This window comes from Poecilia mexicana, unplaced genomic scaffold (genome assembly GCF_051168715.1).
Source record: "Poecilia mexicana isolate PSO_F unplaced genomic scaffold, ASM5116871v1 scaffold_15, whole genome shotgun sequence".
Classification (NCBI taxonomy): Eukaryota; Metazoa; Chordata; class Actinopteri; order Cyprinodontiformes; family Poeciliidae; genus Poecilia; species Poecilia mexicana.
In genome coordinates this window covers 26,871,917-26,890,364 of record NW_028263384.1, presented here as the reverse complement: position 1 = coordinate 26,890,364, position 18,448 = coordinate 26,871,917, and the positions used below count along the sequence as shown (strand labels likewise).

Here is an 18,448-nt window from a genome sequence, read left to right as displayed (position 1 = left end):
TTTTTAAAATGTTTTTCTGTTTTTTTGTAGCGTTGAAATGAATGATTTGCAATTTTAAGATATTTTTGTATCCTCTCAATCGCCGTTTGTTTAGCTGTTGGAATATATGACAAATTGTTTGGTTTCCTTAAAATTATTTTTATATTTTTGGTTTCATTCAAGACTAAACCAAAAGAATGTTTCATAAACCAATAAAACGTCTTTTTTTTATTTTTACATTTGGTCCCTTTCTGTTGCAGTTCTTGTGCTATGAAGCAATAATCTTAGTAAAAGGTAAATGAAGGAGTGACACTTTGGCTCCATCTTGTGGCGCTTTCCTTTCGATTCATGAACAATGGGTTTAAAGTAAGTCAGAGGCTGGGGATTATTTTTTTTAGGTTATTTATGCTACAAAAAATGCATGTTTAATTGTCTTACCGCATCTTTAACTTATTGACTTTATTTAAACTTGAATTATTTCTTAACTCTTAATTTCAGATTAATAGGTTATCTAATCATGCAGAAAATAGGAAACTGCATAAAACAACTTGCATAAACTTCTCAAACCATTCTGTCTACTCAATCCTAAAAGAGTAGAAGCTGCAAAACTATAGATTTTTAAATTCAGAACATAACACAGACTAGATTTGTAACATGTTCCGATGGATGGAACCTTAAAAAGAAAGGAAAGCGTAGTTTTTGTCCTGAGCGTAGCTTAGTGTGTGTGTGTGTGTGTGTGTGTGGGGTCGAGCACCAGTGGGACAACCATGACCGAGGAGAGAGCCACTCCTCATTTCCTTCCCGGATGGCCAACTGTCCCCAGCAGTCCCGTTCAGGATGTCAGAGGAAGAGCACAACTTCTCAGCTTGAAAATAGATCTTTATTTACAATGAGTTAAATATAACAGTTGCTGCCTCCTTCCATACAAAGAGTTTAATAGATCTCGAAACAAAATGATCCAAAAAACAACTGTTGTCGATATGTTTTTATTTCCAGAATGAACATGAAATACATTATATTCATTTGTTCAGACAAATTATGTTATTATAAGCCTGTGAAGAATAAAAACAAACACAAATGCTGTAGTTTGTTTTTGTGGGATGCGCTCCTGAGCCAAGCAGTGCAAACAGTCCCACTCCCGGCCACCAGGAGGCGCACGCCGAGAGTGTAGGGTGTTTACATTCCCTGGATCTCAGATCGACGATAGATGAAAACCTGAACTATGATGTGAAGCATTAATTTTAGTCTTCTCTCTAAATATCAGCATATAGTCAAAGATTTATGCTTGGAATATTTAAACTGGTAGTTTCATTAGAATGTTTTATACTCATGACTTGAACACAGCTTATATTTAATCCCCAACTCGGGCAACAAGCCTGTTTTTTATTAATAGGATGATGAATGCAGGGGCGGAGGAGGGAGTGATCTTGAAATGCTTCCTTCCTTCCTTGTCTGTGGTCCTCTGGTGTGTGTTACACCCGCTTCCTCTTTGTTGAAGGGAGGAGGAGAGAAAACGTATTCAGGAGGAGCAGTTTTCCCAAAACGGCTCCTTCTCAAACTTTTAAGTAATAAAAAGGTCTCAGTTGTACTTTAAATGAGTTTCTGTTGCTTCTTTGCAGGTCCTGTTAGTGTGTAGTAGTGGACTTAATGTAAGCCCTTTAAAAGCTTTTAGCCATATAGCACTGCTAGCTAACAACTTTAAACTGAACACAGATTCTCTAAAAGGTGTTGTGCCCCACTTTTTTTTAATGACAACAAATATAAAAAGAGTAAAAGCATATATTATGAGCGTATATCTACAATCTTAAAAGGTTTGGTTGTGGAAAGGTATTAGAAAAAAACATTTTTAGCAAGTTTTAGGCAGTGACATCATTAGGTGAAGTAGCAGAATCGCATTGAACAGAGGTGAAAAATGCTGAAAACTGATCTATAAATGCCATTTGTATCATTTCTCTTGAAAATGGGAGCCACATTAGATTGAGACAAGCAAAAAAAACTATAATACATAGACTGGTCAAACCTAGACTGAAGCTACAACTGGAAAGGTAGGGAGACATTTTCAGGAAAACACTTAAGTCCCATAGCATGCTAGAAAAAGATCTAGTGCCTTGGAGCATCAGTAGCTGCTTATAAACCTGTGCAAAACTTAAATGATACGTGCTAATGTCAAAAAAACTAAATTTTGAAATTTAATTAAATAAGAAGCACAATTAAAATCACTCGGGAATAAGTTTGTTCACGGTATAAGTAATAAAAAAAATGTCCTACTACTACTTCCTGTCATCTTTGTCTTTTCCGCCAGTAGTAAGTTTATTTCAATACAGCTGAAAAACCACCTCATCCTAGCACAAAAACGTTATCAAAAAACATTTTTTTCAAATTGTTGTGTTTCCATTAAAGGAATTTATTTTCATAATTTCACTTTATGTTCAGTGGAAACACAGCTCCTGTTTACATGCATAACTGTCATGGCGCCAGGCCTCGTTCGGTGCACAAAGCTGGTTTTGTAGACTGAAAATTACCGACAACAAGAACAATTCATGGAAAACAAGTTTTAGGGGGAAGATTGTTAATAAAGCAGTTACCTTATTCAGGTCAGAGGAGTGAACTGGGCTGTATCTGTTTGTAAAGTTGGATGATGCTACAATGTGGAAACCTTCCTGAGATGGTAAGGGCAGTTGGCTGCTGCAAACATCCGACTGAAAGCCCAAAAACCTAACACCAGCTTCCAGTCAAGGATGTTTACAGTAGCCCTGACTGCCAGCCGGGCCCGAGGGGACGCAGCACCTGTGAACACACACTTCTGTTAGCTTTTATTTATCAAAGTCGCAAACATGTGGCGCATAAGAGAAACAGGAGGAAACAAACAGGAGGTTTTCTTTACAATCTGATTCTTTTAAAAAATGTTTATTTTCATGGTCAATCGAATTGTCATTCTTCGTGGAGATGAATGAGTGACTGACGGCGTCTCCTGCTGACGGAGGAGTGAGTTATTCAATGACGCCACTCATGTTGCTCCTGTGATTAATTACAGGAAATGATGGCGCCTCTTTTGTGTTTGGGGTAAACATTTGATAAATGATCAAGGAAAAGACGAAAACCAGCACCGTTTGCAGACAATACTGCCAATAAGTTTTATTAGTATTAAAATAAAACTTAAAAATCAGTCCTTTCAGTACAAAAATGAGTCAGATATCTTCTGCTTTTGTTTTATTCTCATTAAGTCTCTTTAGTTGAAGTCATTCTTAACCTTTCCAGGAGACATCTTTGGAGCTGACTTTGGAAACGTTCGTGATTTCTTCCACCTTGACAAAATAATCTCAGCTCCATCTGAACAATAATAATGTCAGCACATGATGCTGCTATCACCGTTTTTCACTCTGGGTATGATCTCCTTTTAGTAACCACTCAGTTCAACCTATTTATACATTTTCAGCTGGTGTGTTTCGCTTTCACACCGCATTGAGTTTGAAAAACCTGTTCCCCTTCTGACCTGTGGTGGCGCTGCACCAAGAACTACTGAAGGAAACGACACAAAAACCTCAGAAGAAGACATGAGCGCAACTTCCTCCTTCAAATGGAGTGGCGTCAGATTTTGGCGATTGTAGGATTTCTGTCTTTATTAAAAATACTAAAAGCCATTTCTCTGTTTAGCATTAGACTTTTGCATTTGTTTAGGTCCCATTTACCCAGAATGTCCTACACTATAGTCTGCTTCCTGCTTTTGGAGCGGTCTTTGGTCCGCTTGGCGTTCACATAGGCATTTGAACCCCATCAGAGATCACTTAAATCGAACCGAGACCGAGGTTTTCAGGCGGACCAGAGTTCGGGTTTGAATACGCATTCACACCTCCCCAAATGAACCAGACTTTTAAGACAAATGGACTAGAGTTCATTTAAAGGGGACTAAACGTGGCAGTTGTCATGCAGCCTCACCGTACATACAGCTAAGTGCTGAGCAGCCACCAGCATCATTAATGACTTCCACCATGTTTTCTTTAACTGTTTTTGTTGTCTCGTAAGCATCGTATCAGCATGTGACATTCCACAACCTTAACTCCCTCAACACTCACTCACACACACACACACACACACATTCACTCATTTACCATGTAAACACAAGTTGGCCCTTCTGTTTAGCCATCATACACACTCCCACAGCTCAGCATATGTACACACACACACGCATAATCACTTCTTCACACGCAAATGAGTGTGGAGGTCTCCCATTTTGCCCTGCCTGACCCTCCTCCCTAAAGTTAAATGCTTGCTTCCTGTTTCTTCTTCTCTCCTCTAAAGCAAAAAGGCTCAGATTTATAATCAACTGTGAGCTTTCAGAACGTGTGAGATAGCAGAAGTGAGAGATAAAATGTGTGTGTGACTGGTAGAGAGCATGTAATCACATGTGCGTTCTGCGCTGAGATAAAGTTAGGAATTCCTTTTCTGCTTCGCGTCTCCTCCTCCTTCATTTACAAAGAACTCGAGTATCAAGCAGCCGCTGAGCCAGAAAAATGACTTCAGTCTGAAAGTGTTGCCAGCAGGACACCGTGTACGAAGCAAGGGGCAGAACAAGATGACGAGCTTTTAAATTAAGAAAGAGATTTGTCTAGGACAGGGGTACTAATAGTATAATAGCTTGTGAATGAAAGTGGAAAGCGGCAACGAGTAAAAAGAAAACTCTTATTTATGCATTAACAGGCCAGTGAACTTCATAAAAAATGATTCCGTTTATATAGTTAGAAGTAATTCTGTTTCTTAAATTATAGCTAAGCCTTCAAGAAATGTTCATTATGAATGAATAAGAAAATCTTATTAATTTCTTTCTTGCCAGACTTTCTAGATGCTAACTGCTTGTATGTTTTCCACAGAACCCCACTTTAAAATAATCCATAATTTTAGGCAGTCAAAAATACTTTCTTCTCTTTAATTATTATTATTAGTTGTCAATCATGGCATTATGTTAATTAGTACTTGCTCTTGCAGTCATCCTGATGAGTTAACTCATTGATTCAGATGGTCAAATGTTCAAATATTTTCATTTTATTAAAAACTGAGGTTATTCAGAAAGTTAAATACTGCAGGGAAGATACTAACAGCCCTTATGCTCCCCACAGAACCCCTTCTTCAAGCTGTTTACACCCACTCACAGGCCTTTGAATAAATGTCCCTGGGAAGAAAAATTCAGATTTTAATCCGTTTATTCAATATTTTCCAATTTTGTAGATAAATCCAAATGCAGCAAATCAGTAGAAACAAATCACAGCAGCTGTAAAGCACAGAGGTGGACTGCTGTTGATTTAAGTGCTTGTACGTTCAATCTGGATTTTTTATTATTTTTATCCAAACTGAAGTCGCCTACTGCAGAGAAGATATTAACTGTTCATACGGTCTCAGCAGAACCGCACAGAAGCCTAATTCAAACTGTCAAGCTTGGTGGTGGAGTGGTGTTGATTTAGGGTGGCTACCCGGCTGTTGGCTCATCTGTTTGGTCAAAATCTCTTTATATTTACCCAAACTGAAGCTGCTGAGAGTTTCCTACTGCAGAGAAGATACTAACGGCTAATAAACACCACACAGATCCCCACTTACAAAAAACAAACAAATAATCCCTGGTTCCTTAGTGTTTGGTAAATTCCCCCTTGTATGAATAAATCTAAAACCTTCATCGGGTTTTGTTTTACTCCAAATAAAAACACCAACTTCTCATTCGCTCTTTCTATGGTTGATTCACGAGAAATTCATTCAAACACTTAATAAATTTCTGTGAATCTCCTCTCGGCATCCACCCACATTGTGAGTTTTTATTTAAAAAGAAATGTACACTCGTGTGCTGTGTATCATATGTAGACTTCTGGGCACTACTCTCTTCCAGGTCACTTAGGGAACAAAGCAAACTTTATCAGGACATTGCAATCCTGCATTCCTCAGATTCCTAGCACTTGGCAACCGGCTAACACACAGAGCGGACAGAGAAAGAGGAGGAGGAAGGCAAGCGGAAGACAGCGGAGGGAGGAGAAAGGCAGGGCAAATAAAAGCAGGTGTACACACTCGTTTTTACTCTTTCCTCATACAGTCTGAAAGGAATCTGCAGCGTTGCCTAAAAAGCCAGGCAGCTTGTGAGAGGAAACAAAAGCATCCTCTGAGATAACAGTTTGCCAGTGTTTTTAGTAAAAAATATGTGCATTTCTTTCTGGGTGGTCCAAAAGTTCAGTCAGTCTGCAAAAAACACAAAATCTGACAGAGTAATAAGACTCTTATTACAAGTCTTATTACACTTGTAATAAGAAAAGACTGACTTACAAGTAACCTTGTAGCAAGATATATTGATGAAAAAGTTCTTGTTCCATTGGCAGGTAAATTAACTACAACATTGGAAAAATGTTTTGTTACAAGTGAAATAATCAGACAATTGAACTTTTTCATCAATATAAGGGATGATTTACTTATGACAAGCGCCTACATCTAGCAACAAAGTTACTTTTAAGTTGGCACACTTTAAATAAGACAAAACTAAGACACTTGCACTAGAAACTAAACCAAAAATATTTGGTAAGATTTTGTGCTTTTGCAGTGTTGGCTTTGCTGAACATTCTGGGTTTTGTAAAACAACAAAAAAAAAATGAGACAACATTGCAATTAATGCCTCATATTTTTTTTCCAGACCCAACAGAAGATAAAATTCTGGAAATACTAAAAACATCCTATTCTGTCCTCTGATGCGTCTTGTTGAACTGGTAAAATGGCGAGTTAAATGGGTTTTTAAAGGGAGTTTCAGCTGTTTGCACTCACTGTATGACTCGATACTAAATTATCAAAAGATGACGAAGTTTCCCATATATTCTGGAAAAAATTAAGAGACCACTTAAAATTATCAGTTTCTCTGGTTTCTCCGATGTTTGAGTAAAATGAACATTATTTTATTCTATGAACTACTGACAATCTACAGCAAAGATTTTGAATTTATTTGCAGAAAATGAGAAATGGTTGCAGAGCTTTCAGACCTCCAGTACTGCAGAGATAACACATTCATATTAATTTAGAAACAACAACACTAATGTTTTAAAGTTCAGAAATCAATATTTGGTGGAATAACCAGGAGGTTTTCAGTGGGGTTCAGCACGGTGGGCTCTTCATTTTTTGCAGAGTTGTTTAAAGATTGTTAACAAAGAATTTACCGAAGCCGTCTTTGGTTTAAAGTGAAACTCGGCAAACTGTTGTACAGGCTCAGTAGTTGCTCCTTCCCTCTGATTGGTCATTTAAATGTTTTGCTGTTTTTTGTAATGTCAAAGTGTCTTCTCATAATCTATTTTATTATTTAGACAATTTAGCCTGAAAACGTTCCCAGGAAAGTGATTAAATTCTCCTCAGCACACTTTTCCTGTATTTACATTCAGTAGTTCTGACCCAGAACATCTGAACAATAAAGTGTCGACTCCTTTGCAATTTTCTCTTTGTGAAAAAACAAACAAACAAATGGAAAAATCTCGAGGTTAAAAACCCAACAACTAATTTGGAGCAATATGAAGTTAATCACAAGAGGCAAAAACGCCTTTTATTAATAGACAATTAGAAAAGTGGTGGGAACAAATCTCTTCAAGTAACAAAGTGCCGGAGAATTAGGATATTTTTAAGGGTTGAATTGTTTCAGACAAACTGGAGAAATTCAAGACTTCAGCATAAACTCTCAATGAGGAAGCTGGAAAATTTAAACTGACAGCTTTGATTGACTGAATGAAAGCTGGAGATTAAAGCCATGGAGATTAAAAGATTTCTCAAACATGCATAAAAGAAAAAAACATTTGAGGGGTTTTTCACAAGGCGGTGAATAGAAATTAGGGACAGTGTGAGAGGATAATTACATTATTCAATTTGCCCCAGAGATGTACTTATGATAAAACGACGGTGGTTTCTTTCTGCTCTGAAATTCTTTGATTATGTTAACATATCTTTAAACTGTCAAAGGCAAAAATTCCCCAGGGCTGAACCCGTTTAGTTTTTTCCAGGACTACTAAGGAAGCAGAAACTTTACACAGGATGCACAATAAGTTTCTCAAGCTTTACAGGCTCCGTCTACTTGAACTCTGTGCAGGAATTGAACAGGAAGAAGTTTTTATAGGAGAGTGCACATTTTGTCACATTACAACCAGAAACTTGAGTGCATTTTTATTGAAGTGGTACCAATAGATTCCAGGAAATTAGTGGATAATTGTGAAGCTGAAGCTGAAATTTAACTCACTGTTTGCAGGATAGCTCATGCTAACTTAGAGTGGATGAGGAAAGTCTGTCAACATCAAGTTTTCAAGAAATGTTGCAGCAGTTTCTCTGATTTTCCAGGCACATAGTTCAATTTTATAGCACAATCAAGTTGCTATGCTAACTTTAGTTGTTATAGAAATGGTGTGCATATAAAATATGACTTAAAATAAATTTTAGTTAGTAATTTAACGTCTTGAAATTGGGCCTCTGTCTCTTTAAAAACTCCTGCTCTTTCTGATACCGCCTTCAGGAAGTCATCACAACATGGCTTCTCTAACAACCCTTTAACAACATTTTTACCAGCGTTACACTGAAAAGTAGATCATATAATAAACACCAGGAGTTTGCTAATTACTTATGGCTAGTCTGAAGGAACCTAGTGGGGGATTTGCAGGGGACAGCTGATCTGTGATGCAGAAGCTTGGAAACTGCAGCTCTGAGGAGGAGCTGCGTTTCGAAGGCAGAGCTAGGTCCAACCAGGCGTTTTGCAAAGCTGGTTGCCATGGAGATTAAAAAATTTCTCAAACATGCATAAAATAATTAAAGGAATATTCCAGGTATGTATTTTTATTTTACACTAAAGAATAAAACTATAACATGGTACCTAAAAGCTTTGTGGTTATGGCATCACTAAAGACGGTGAGTGAAAAATTAGCTTGAGACATCTTCTAAAGAGTCCATCAACATAAAGTAAAATGTCAAATAAATATTGGTATCTTTAAGCCGTTTTCAGAGAGAATATTTTTCTTTTTCACTCTTGGGATGATAAACTTCATAGAGTATTTGTACAAAACATATTGTATGTATATTGTAGCACAATGTCCTGACTCACTTACACTCTCCTGCTTCAATATGCTTCTCCACCACAAATCATGAAAAACGTCTGGAGCAATTTGTTCATTCTCCATGAAATCTGTCAGTGCATAAAAAGGCTATTGTCAGCTGTGTGTGGTAACAGAGGTGACTTGGAGGTCAAAGCCGATACACAGATGACTACAATTACTACAAAGCAAGCTTTGAAAATGATTGGTCGTCTCTGTGTTTGTGTGTTTTTCTGCCACCTCAAGAGGCACTTGTCTCACATCACAAATTTACCAACATGATTAAAACGTCAAGTCAAGATTTACAAAGCGTCAAAAGGGTGATTAGTAAACAGCTAAAGGCATTTGTTTCTCCAGAGCATTGTTTGTGGCTGCTCTTTATTCAACCAAACATTCCTTTTAGTTCCATAAAAAATAGTTATTGTTTCCCAAGGAACTGACCTTACAAATGTAACAAGTTAATTATATTACTTTAAGTTTAGCTTCGAATTCCAAACAAATCAGTCATTATTCTTTATGTAAAGTAGTTATTAATTTTTATTAGTACGTATTTGAAGTGAGGAGATAGTTTTTTCTGTTGCACTTGAACGCACCTCAAGTAGCGTAATCACGTAGTCGGATACGTGTGGAGGACGTAAATGCCGCGCTGGGCTAGCATGTTTGATACCGGCCTGATTTGATACCGACCTGCAAATACCAAGACCACCATTACACTACACTTTCTACTAGCTGTATCATGTGATCTGGATGAACCTGCATCGTGATTCGCCCATATGGAGGAGGCGGGGTCTCAGAAAGTGCCTGAAGATGACACTTCAGGCACTTTTGAAATTCACATTTCAAAAGTTATATATTTATACTGGTGGTCTTTTTTTCCCGTGTTATAGTTATATATTGTATACGGGCCGAAATTAGATTTTATTTAAATGTACAGCAAGCTAACGAGTCCCTGTGTTCTTGTTATGTTACTGTGTTACATTAGCTTGATTTCATCCAGGTGTGGCAGGTTTATCTCGGTTGTTTGTTTGATTTGACTAATTTTTCTTTGTTTTGGATGTTATTTTCTTGCAAAGGGAGGTGTTTTGGACCAGACTGTGCAGTCACTGCTGTTTCTTTTGATATCAACAGGCATTGGTTTTATAAAATGTGACAAATATTGTTCAGAGCTTTGTTGTTTTGGTTTGTTTTTACTGATCCATTATAACAAGGGTGGCTGAATGTCATTGTTAAATGTGAAAATATTGTATTTTTGTGTATGTCCAAACACATGAAAATGCTGGGCTGGGCTAGCCCAATGTGTTTGGGGCCAGACTGTGCAGTGGGCACCAACACAGATTTACAGCTAAGATTTAAAGAACATGATGTGTGTTGAATAAAAAGTATCGGTATCAGAATCTGTAGCGTCGATACTGTTGCTGGATTTACTTAGTATCAGATCGATCCCAAGTAAATATTTGTTTGATACTTACATCTTTGCAGTCTTTGAGTCAATTGTAAATCGAAGTTTTTTATAGTTAGCTGTGAGGTAATCTTAAGCTAGGTCCAAACTGAGTCACCAATAAGACAACAAATAGCTCAGGGAAACTAACAAAAAATGACTGAAATAAAAAGAATCAAGATGTTGAAATGGCACAGTCAAAGTTCAGACATCAATTTGACTGAAATACAAGTGAAAATGAACCGAAGCAATGATGTAAAGAAGAGTGGACTAAAATTTCTTCTGCAATTGTGCTTCAGAGCAGTAAAGCGGAAAAATCTCTGCTTTTATTGAGATGCTAAAACTTACTGGTGACAACATGATCAAGTACATTTGATTAGCAGAACTTCAATGCCACATAGCAACAAAAATTAGTTTTTCCCACAACTATGAATCACAAAGGAAGTGTCAAAAATGATCATAAAGATGAGTAACGGTACAGCATATCAAAAGCTTCTTTGTAAAATTCAACACATACAGACAGACATGCTAGCTCGCATTGCTAGCTTCCACAGCAACCAGAGTGAACACTGAGGACCTCCAACCCCACACAGATTGGTGACTGAGTAACTACATTCCTGAACTGTCGAGATGAACTCGGGAGGTTACTGCTCAGCTTGGAGGGTTTAACATTGACATGCTCTCTTTGGCCTCTCCCAGATTATTTCAGATGTGCAACATTTTGAGATTTTGAGACATGTTTGTCATGCATTCTTAAAGTTTCTGATATTCATAAGCAGTATGCAGCAGCAGTTTTCCTCAGTCCTACTGTCTCCTTAACATCTTAACAAACCAAGATGTTAACTAGAGTCCTGAATACTTACAGGGTCTGTGGGCCATGAAACCAGAACTCCTTTTATTAACCTTGTTGACTCACTAAGGATGAAATCTGTGGGTTAATGTTCCCTGAGTCCTGGGGGTGTTGAGTACAAGATCCGTGCACTAAGTGCTGTTTGGCAGCAAACCTCTGTATCCTACCTGTGATCAGCTAAGCTAAACCTAATCAGTAACCACCACTAAATACAAGCATCTTTGGATGTTTTACATCTGTCTGACCTTTTTAACCCCATTAAATTTAAAGGATAAGTGGAGTAAAAAGGTGAAATCTAATGTTAGAATTTAGTCATAAATTCTAACATTATTTAATAGACAAACCACTATTTGTCTATTAGTGGTTCAATATTTGCGGATTCAACTATTTGTAAGGTTTATTGCAATGTGTACCTAAAATATAAAGAAAATGCCTACCTAGGCGCAATGCTGTTTGACTTGCTAATGGCTAATGTTTGCTGGGTACCCAGTTTAGCAACGTCATTCATTTTCTTCAAAGCTTATTGGTAAAGCAGCACAACGGCATATTAGGGCCATTGTAGATAGACAAAAATGAGCAAATTTTTGCCAAAAACGTCAACATTTTCTAGAAAAATACAGGCTTCAAAAGTCGAAGATTTGCAAGAAAAAATACATTCATTTTAAGATTAATTTTAGAAATTTTCTAGAGACAAACTGGAAATTTCTGAGTTGAAAATGTCTGTGTTTCAAAAGTGGAAAATTCTGTACTTTGCTTCATTTTTTCAAATATTTTAATTTACTTTTGAAGCTAAAGAATTTTCTAGTTTGTTTCTAGAAATTTCTGAGATTAATCTAAAAATTTTCTCAGGCTTTTGACTTTTTGGAGCTCAGAAGTTTCTCTGTTTTTTTTTTTCTAGAAAAGTTTTTAGATTAGTTTTTTAGTGGAAATTAAATTTGTAATTAAATAAAATTTTCTATGGACTTAATCAGGTAGTCAGGTTGGACTGTAGATTGAATGTTTTAATGTTGAACATTGCAAATAAAAACTAAACTCAGTTTCAGATTCAACAGTTTTGGTGTTCATGGAGGTCAGCAGTGTGATCGGACAGCAGCTAGAGCCTCATGCGTTACTGTGTGTGCTGGGACTTTTACCCGATTCATTAAAAAGATTTAAGGACGTAGTAAGCTTTCTCTTTTGTGAGGCCAGGAGAGAAATAACGCCAAAGTGTCGATGATGAGCTCCCGACTCTTTCATGGTGGAAAAATATCACACAATCGCTCTAGAAAGGTTCTGTCAAAGTTTGGCATTATGCTAAAACAAATGCAGATAAAATATAAATCATCTGTGAAAATGACTACAGAAACACTCCTGAGTGATGAAGTAACTGTTTAAGCTGGACTGCTGTAACTAAAAATTTCAATAAAAATAATGATTAAAACAGTGGAAGAGACACTTATGATGACATTAATGACTTTTTAAGCCACCATGGAAGGACACTTTGTACCATTTTCTCTCAGTAAGTAAACTCAGCACACAGATTAGCTGCACTGGCAACCGGATCAGGACATCGGGGGACAGAGGACTCTGTCCTGTTGCGGCTGTGGTTCCTCGTTCAGCCTCAATATGTCTTGATTGTAGAAATTTTGCAATGAGCAAATTGAAGCTTTTACAACCCTTACACAATATTAAATATTGGTCGTGTCCACACAGCTAATATTTTTCCTTTTGCTTCAGTTTGACGCAAACTAACTGCAACTCTAGATTTCTCAGAGTGGGTCGGTTAAAATAGCGCGGGGGCTTGCCTTTCCTGCCTTGTTTTCCACTCCAGTCATGAGTTTGACTCCGTGTCCCCTGCCCAGCTTGCAGGATGGGCCGAGAATTCAGGAAGTGGCTCCTGCCGTCTCCATGGCAACCCTGAGGTCAGCCCAGAGAGGCCGGAGACCCCTCCTCAAACACAAAGAGCTCAGAGGCCTAGATCAACACAAACAACCAGGCTAATGCACACACACACACACACACACACACTCGACAGCAAGCACAGTCACAAGACATGAGCTGCGCTCCACTCCGTGTACTAAAGCATTTCCTGCACAATCGCTATAGCAACCACATATTTTCAAAGTGCTGCATGAAGATGCACAGTTGGAATGTATGGGATCTGATCTGATAATCAGCCTGGAGCTCCTAACCCAAGACCAATTCACCCAAACAGCTGTTTCTGAATTAAATCAGCTTGTAATTTATCAGAAGTTTCGATCAGCTGCTGGATCTTGTCGCACCAACTTTTAAACTTTCACTACCAGAGTGAATCTTCCCCTTGGAGCGGGAGCTTTTCCTCAGCCACCCACATCTCCGCCTGGGAACCAGAGCGACCTTCATCCCAGGGGAGGAAAGACACAAACAGGCAGAAAGCTTATGTTTTATACACCCATTACTCTTAATAAGTGATCTACTGAAGAACCGGAAAGTTGAAGTTTTACTTTTGGGTAGATGTTTTTATGACAAAAACCGGGATAAATGAAAAACATGCATGTAATATGTTGTCCTGATATGACTATGCTTCCAATTTCTTAAAAAGATAATAGTTTCTACAATTCTCTCAAGTGTAAAATGACTAAAAAGATGATTTTTTTTCTGTTTTGATAAACAATAAAGTTAATAAATAAATCTCAAGTGGTCTTTTACTAAATATCTGCTCAGAGTATTCAAGTTCGATTAGTCAAACTATTTTAGATTTTGAGCTATAAATGATAAAATGCAATCCAAATTCATCAAGATGATTAGACTAAGCCTGACTTTAAAAACCTTTGGACCAAATTTAAACAAGATGTTTTACAATGGAAACAGAGAAAATAATGAAGCGAACCGCACCGACCCGTGCCACAGACGTAAACATATCACAGCTGCAAGTCAAAAGAAGTGGGATTCCTGTGCAAAGTGACCAAACGAGCTACTATTAGCCTTCTATGCTAACAGTAATTAGCTTAAAATAACATTTTATGCTTTCTATAATAAGCAACAAGCTAACAACAGTGCATTCTTCTGTATTTTAAGCACCAAAGGAACATATTGTGTCTGCAACTATTATTAAAAAAATTCATGGATTTAAGGATTTTTTATTGTCATTCCAACCTTTGCTTGTGGTGCAAAATTTGGACTCAGGTCCCAGATTAAGAAACTTAATACACCAATACAATAAATAACAAAGTAATTTATGTGGTTTAAAGATAAGTGTGTGTGTAAATAACTTATGAGCTGAAGCTAAATTAGGTGCAGCTTGAGTTCAGCAGTCTGTCGGCTGTTATTCTGTTTTATAAGTGCGGCAGCCATCTTGGCTTTTGAGATTGGGGCTGATTGGGGACTTTTCACGTTTTGACGCCCAGTTGATTTCTCCAACATTAAACTTTAAAGTAAAAATAAAACACATCCATACTTTTTGTCCAAGTAGGGACAATAACTGGTGTGGCTGAATGTAGCCCACAACCCGAACCAGTAAAAGTTCAAAATAGATTTCTATGGACTTTTGTTTGATTTCTGTTTTAAAAAACTAACCAACTACAAAGTGTAGCCTGCTGGTCACTGAAAATAAAAATGTTAGATGTAAGAGGTTGGGGATAGAGTCTGGCATGCTAAATGTCAACTAATTAATTGAATAATCAAAAGTAACAAACATGGAACATGGAGAAAAGAGGAGCTCCAGATTTCCACAATCCAACAGATTATTTCTCGGTTCTGCATCAAATTTTAGTTTTTAGTTGCTGCATCTGAAGATTGAAAATGCTGAAAATGTTTTTCAGTTTTGATCCATTTAATGAACAGTGAAGGAAAACTCTATTAATGTATTTGTTATCACTAACCATCAAATGCAAATATGAGTTGTTAGAATCTATATGGGTCTCTTACTCCTAGATACAACACATTTAAAACCAGTCACCCGAAGTGAGTGCCTTGTGGAATACCTTAAACTCCAGAATAAGCCTCGAACACAAAACCAATACTGTTAAAGTGTAAAAAATTAAATAATTACATATTTACAAGTAAAAATAAATAATCCTAATGGCACAGTTTTCAACTTTGTGGTAACTGGGTTTACTTTCAGAAAATGTTTTTATATCAACTGATGCACCCAGTGACCCCTAAGGGGCAATTCAAGCCACATTAATAATATTTCTGTTGTTTATTACAGTAACATGTACCACAAAGTGCTTCACTACTATGTGTGAACAATTTAATGTTATAATTCATCATCAAAGCTTAATAAAACCATTTTTACTGCAGTTATTGAGAAGTTTTTAAATCTTGCAGCAATATTGGGAGAATTGGGTAGCAACTCGTTACAGTTACTTGAGTAACTTTTTTAAGTAAATGTACTTTAAGGAGTAGTTTTATTGCACCGTCCTTATTAACTTCATTTGATTAAATTGTTTTGAAGTATCGCTACTCTACCTCCTCTGCTTTCTTCACTGAAAGAAAAACAAAAATGTTTTAATTTAAAAAAGAAATACACCAGACATGCATTCAGAGTTTGTGTTAAAGTGAAAGTTTTTGTTTGGACATGAGCTTCATTATTCTGATGATTTGTTTCTGCTGAAACATCTGGAGGTCAGATGATTACTATAAGCAGAATATATACCTTGCAATGTTAAAACAACTTATATGTGTGCTTCTTCAGCCTGATTTTATTTTGAAATCATGTTATTTATTTTAAAACATTTTTCTTTTAAATTCCAGAAAGTGCATGTTGCATAAATAAATCAGTAAATAAAATTTTGTGTGTGTTACTACTGCTAGTGAAAAATCTCTTACTAGAAAATCTGACTTTATGGAAACTTTCAGGTCATTATTCCAACTTTAAGCTTAAGAATATTCACTTTATGTAAAATTAATCTATTAGCCAAACATGCATTTTGCAACATCAAGCTAATTTGAAGATAAATATTTTTTGCAACTATTTTGTGCCACATCGTTTTAACAGATTGAAATTTCTACAGGATTTCAGATAATCTTATCACAAAGAAGGGATTTTTAACTCTCTGAAATGAAGCCATTTGTTTTGATATGCAACCCATCAAAAGAAAATTGCAAACTTGTACGATTTTTTTTTCAGTTTTATGATACAAAACAAACAAAACCAATCTGTCATTGTCGTAGTTCGTGAACTCTTTATTTCCTGAGGGTTCTCGTTCAGTTTTAAGTCTACTCTCGTTTTTCTCTGTTCCTCCTAACCGATCTGTCTTCACAAGTGGGTATAACTAAAACTCGAAACGTTTTATATATATATATATATATATATATATATATATATATATATATATATATATATATATATATATATATATATATATATATATATATATATATATATAACCTTCTTTTCCCCAGAGTTTGGCATTAAAGCTGACTAAAATAACTTGGCTCCCAGTGGTTCAGTTCTGTACATGTTTGGGTTTCTGGATGGATTTAAACCTTTAGCACCTTTTACTTCTGCTTTTTTTTTTTTACCAACTGTGACATATATGTAAAGAGATCTGCTGAGGGTCAGGTGATAATCTCACAAAGCAGATCTCTGTGAAACAGTGGGACTAAGAAAGAGACAATAAAGTTGTTGATAAAATGTGAAAGCTGTTACCTCTTTTAGTTTTCTTGTATTCAGCGTAGAAGCGGCTCTCCTGTCCTAAACGGTTCTGCTCTCTGTCAGCTGTCGAGGTTTTTGTAGGAAGAAATCGCTGGACAGAGTCCAGCCCCTCTTTATTTCCTCTCTGAATCCGTAAAGTTACTTTTACGCAACAGCAGCTTCCTAAACGCGCCTGGCAGATGACGACACAACTTATCCAAAGTTAAATCTAGAAGTGATTAGAAACAGAGCTAACATTTAATACATCTAAAAAACATGAGTTTATAAACCTTTAACTTTTTTGTTGGTTTGTTCTTGTAGTTAATTGACGGTATGGTTAGTTTTATTTTGAAAGAGAGCGCTGTACTTCCGGGACCGCTTAATGTGATGCGTCTAGCTTGGAGCACCTTGGATTCTCACCTTGGGGACCCAAAGGATAAAGCCCCACGCGCGCAAAGCACACGCACGCGACTCCAATGTGACGTCAAGTGAAAAGAATAATGACTTTTTCCCCGTGAAAGAGTCCGCTCCGGGTCACACACGTCCACTCAACCCACAGGCCTGGTGCTTCTTATTCTTAGGCAAATTGTCCTTTTCATGCAACAATTTCAGACACAAGAAACAAAAAATAAACAAAAGATCAGGATCGGGTCCAGAGGAAGGAATACGGAGCAGATTATGTCACCTTGGAGGCGTCATCAGTTCGTCCTTCACTCTGCTGACTGTTGGGAGGTCAGCTGCGCACTGATGTCCTTTTCACTCTGCACCGATCAGCTTACAGTGATTCAGTAGCCCGGCTCATTTTCTGCGCACAGTTATGAAAAGACACTTCTTTAGTTTCACAGTGAATCTCAGAAAGCGCACAGATCCCTGAAAAATGGATCCTTTAGAGCAGCGACGCCATATCAAGATCATAAATGTTCACAGTTGTGCCAGAATATACTGATAAAAATCCATAAATAAACAGTTAAAATATTAATAAATTGTTGTAAAAGTAAGCTATAGCACTTCTTAAAATTAAATAGTACTGAAAATCTTTTCAAATTGATCAGTGCCTCTAGAATTTACCTTTTTTTTCTTGCTAATTTAGAAATATTTGCAAGGAATTTCATGACATTGTGCTCATAGTGACTTTAAATTCATCAACTACCTTGATGTGAAGTGAGACTGAGACAGCAGTGCAGTAGAAGTAAGAAATACTGCCACCTTCAGGTGGGAGTTATAATCCTTTAAACCAAATGTTTTTGACAAATTTCTTGTTTGCTTTTGTTTTAAATTTATTTAAACTTTTGTTTCTTCCTTTATTACACTATGTTCAATAAAATCAAACTAAATTTTTCCCAAAAATTTGCACTACACTTATACATTCACGTGAAAAAAACTAAATGGAGTGAATCTGTTGATTTTGTGTGAATTTCCACAAACATGGAGTCATGAAAAACTGTAAGGAACTGATTTATGTAATTTGGGCGTATAGATATAAAATTACTTTGATTTAATTGATGAGA

At 36.7% G+C, this 18,448-nt stretch overlaps 1 long non-coding RNA gene across 1 annotated transcript; it reads right to left on the bottom strand.

The window, feature by feature from the left end:
* Positions 1-949: 949 nt before the first annotated feature.
* LOC148155375 (uncharacterized) lies at positions 950-16,647 on the bottom strand. The gene is made up of 2 exons (XR_015765428.1): positions 2,565-16,647; positions 950-1,466 (listed from the first exon to the last, which is right to left on the bottom strand). It is a non-coding gene; the product is annotated as an uncharacterized LOC148155375 (long non-coding RNA).
* Positions 16,648-18,448: the final 1,801 nt, after the last annotated feature.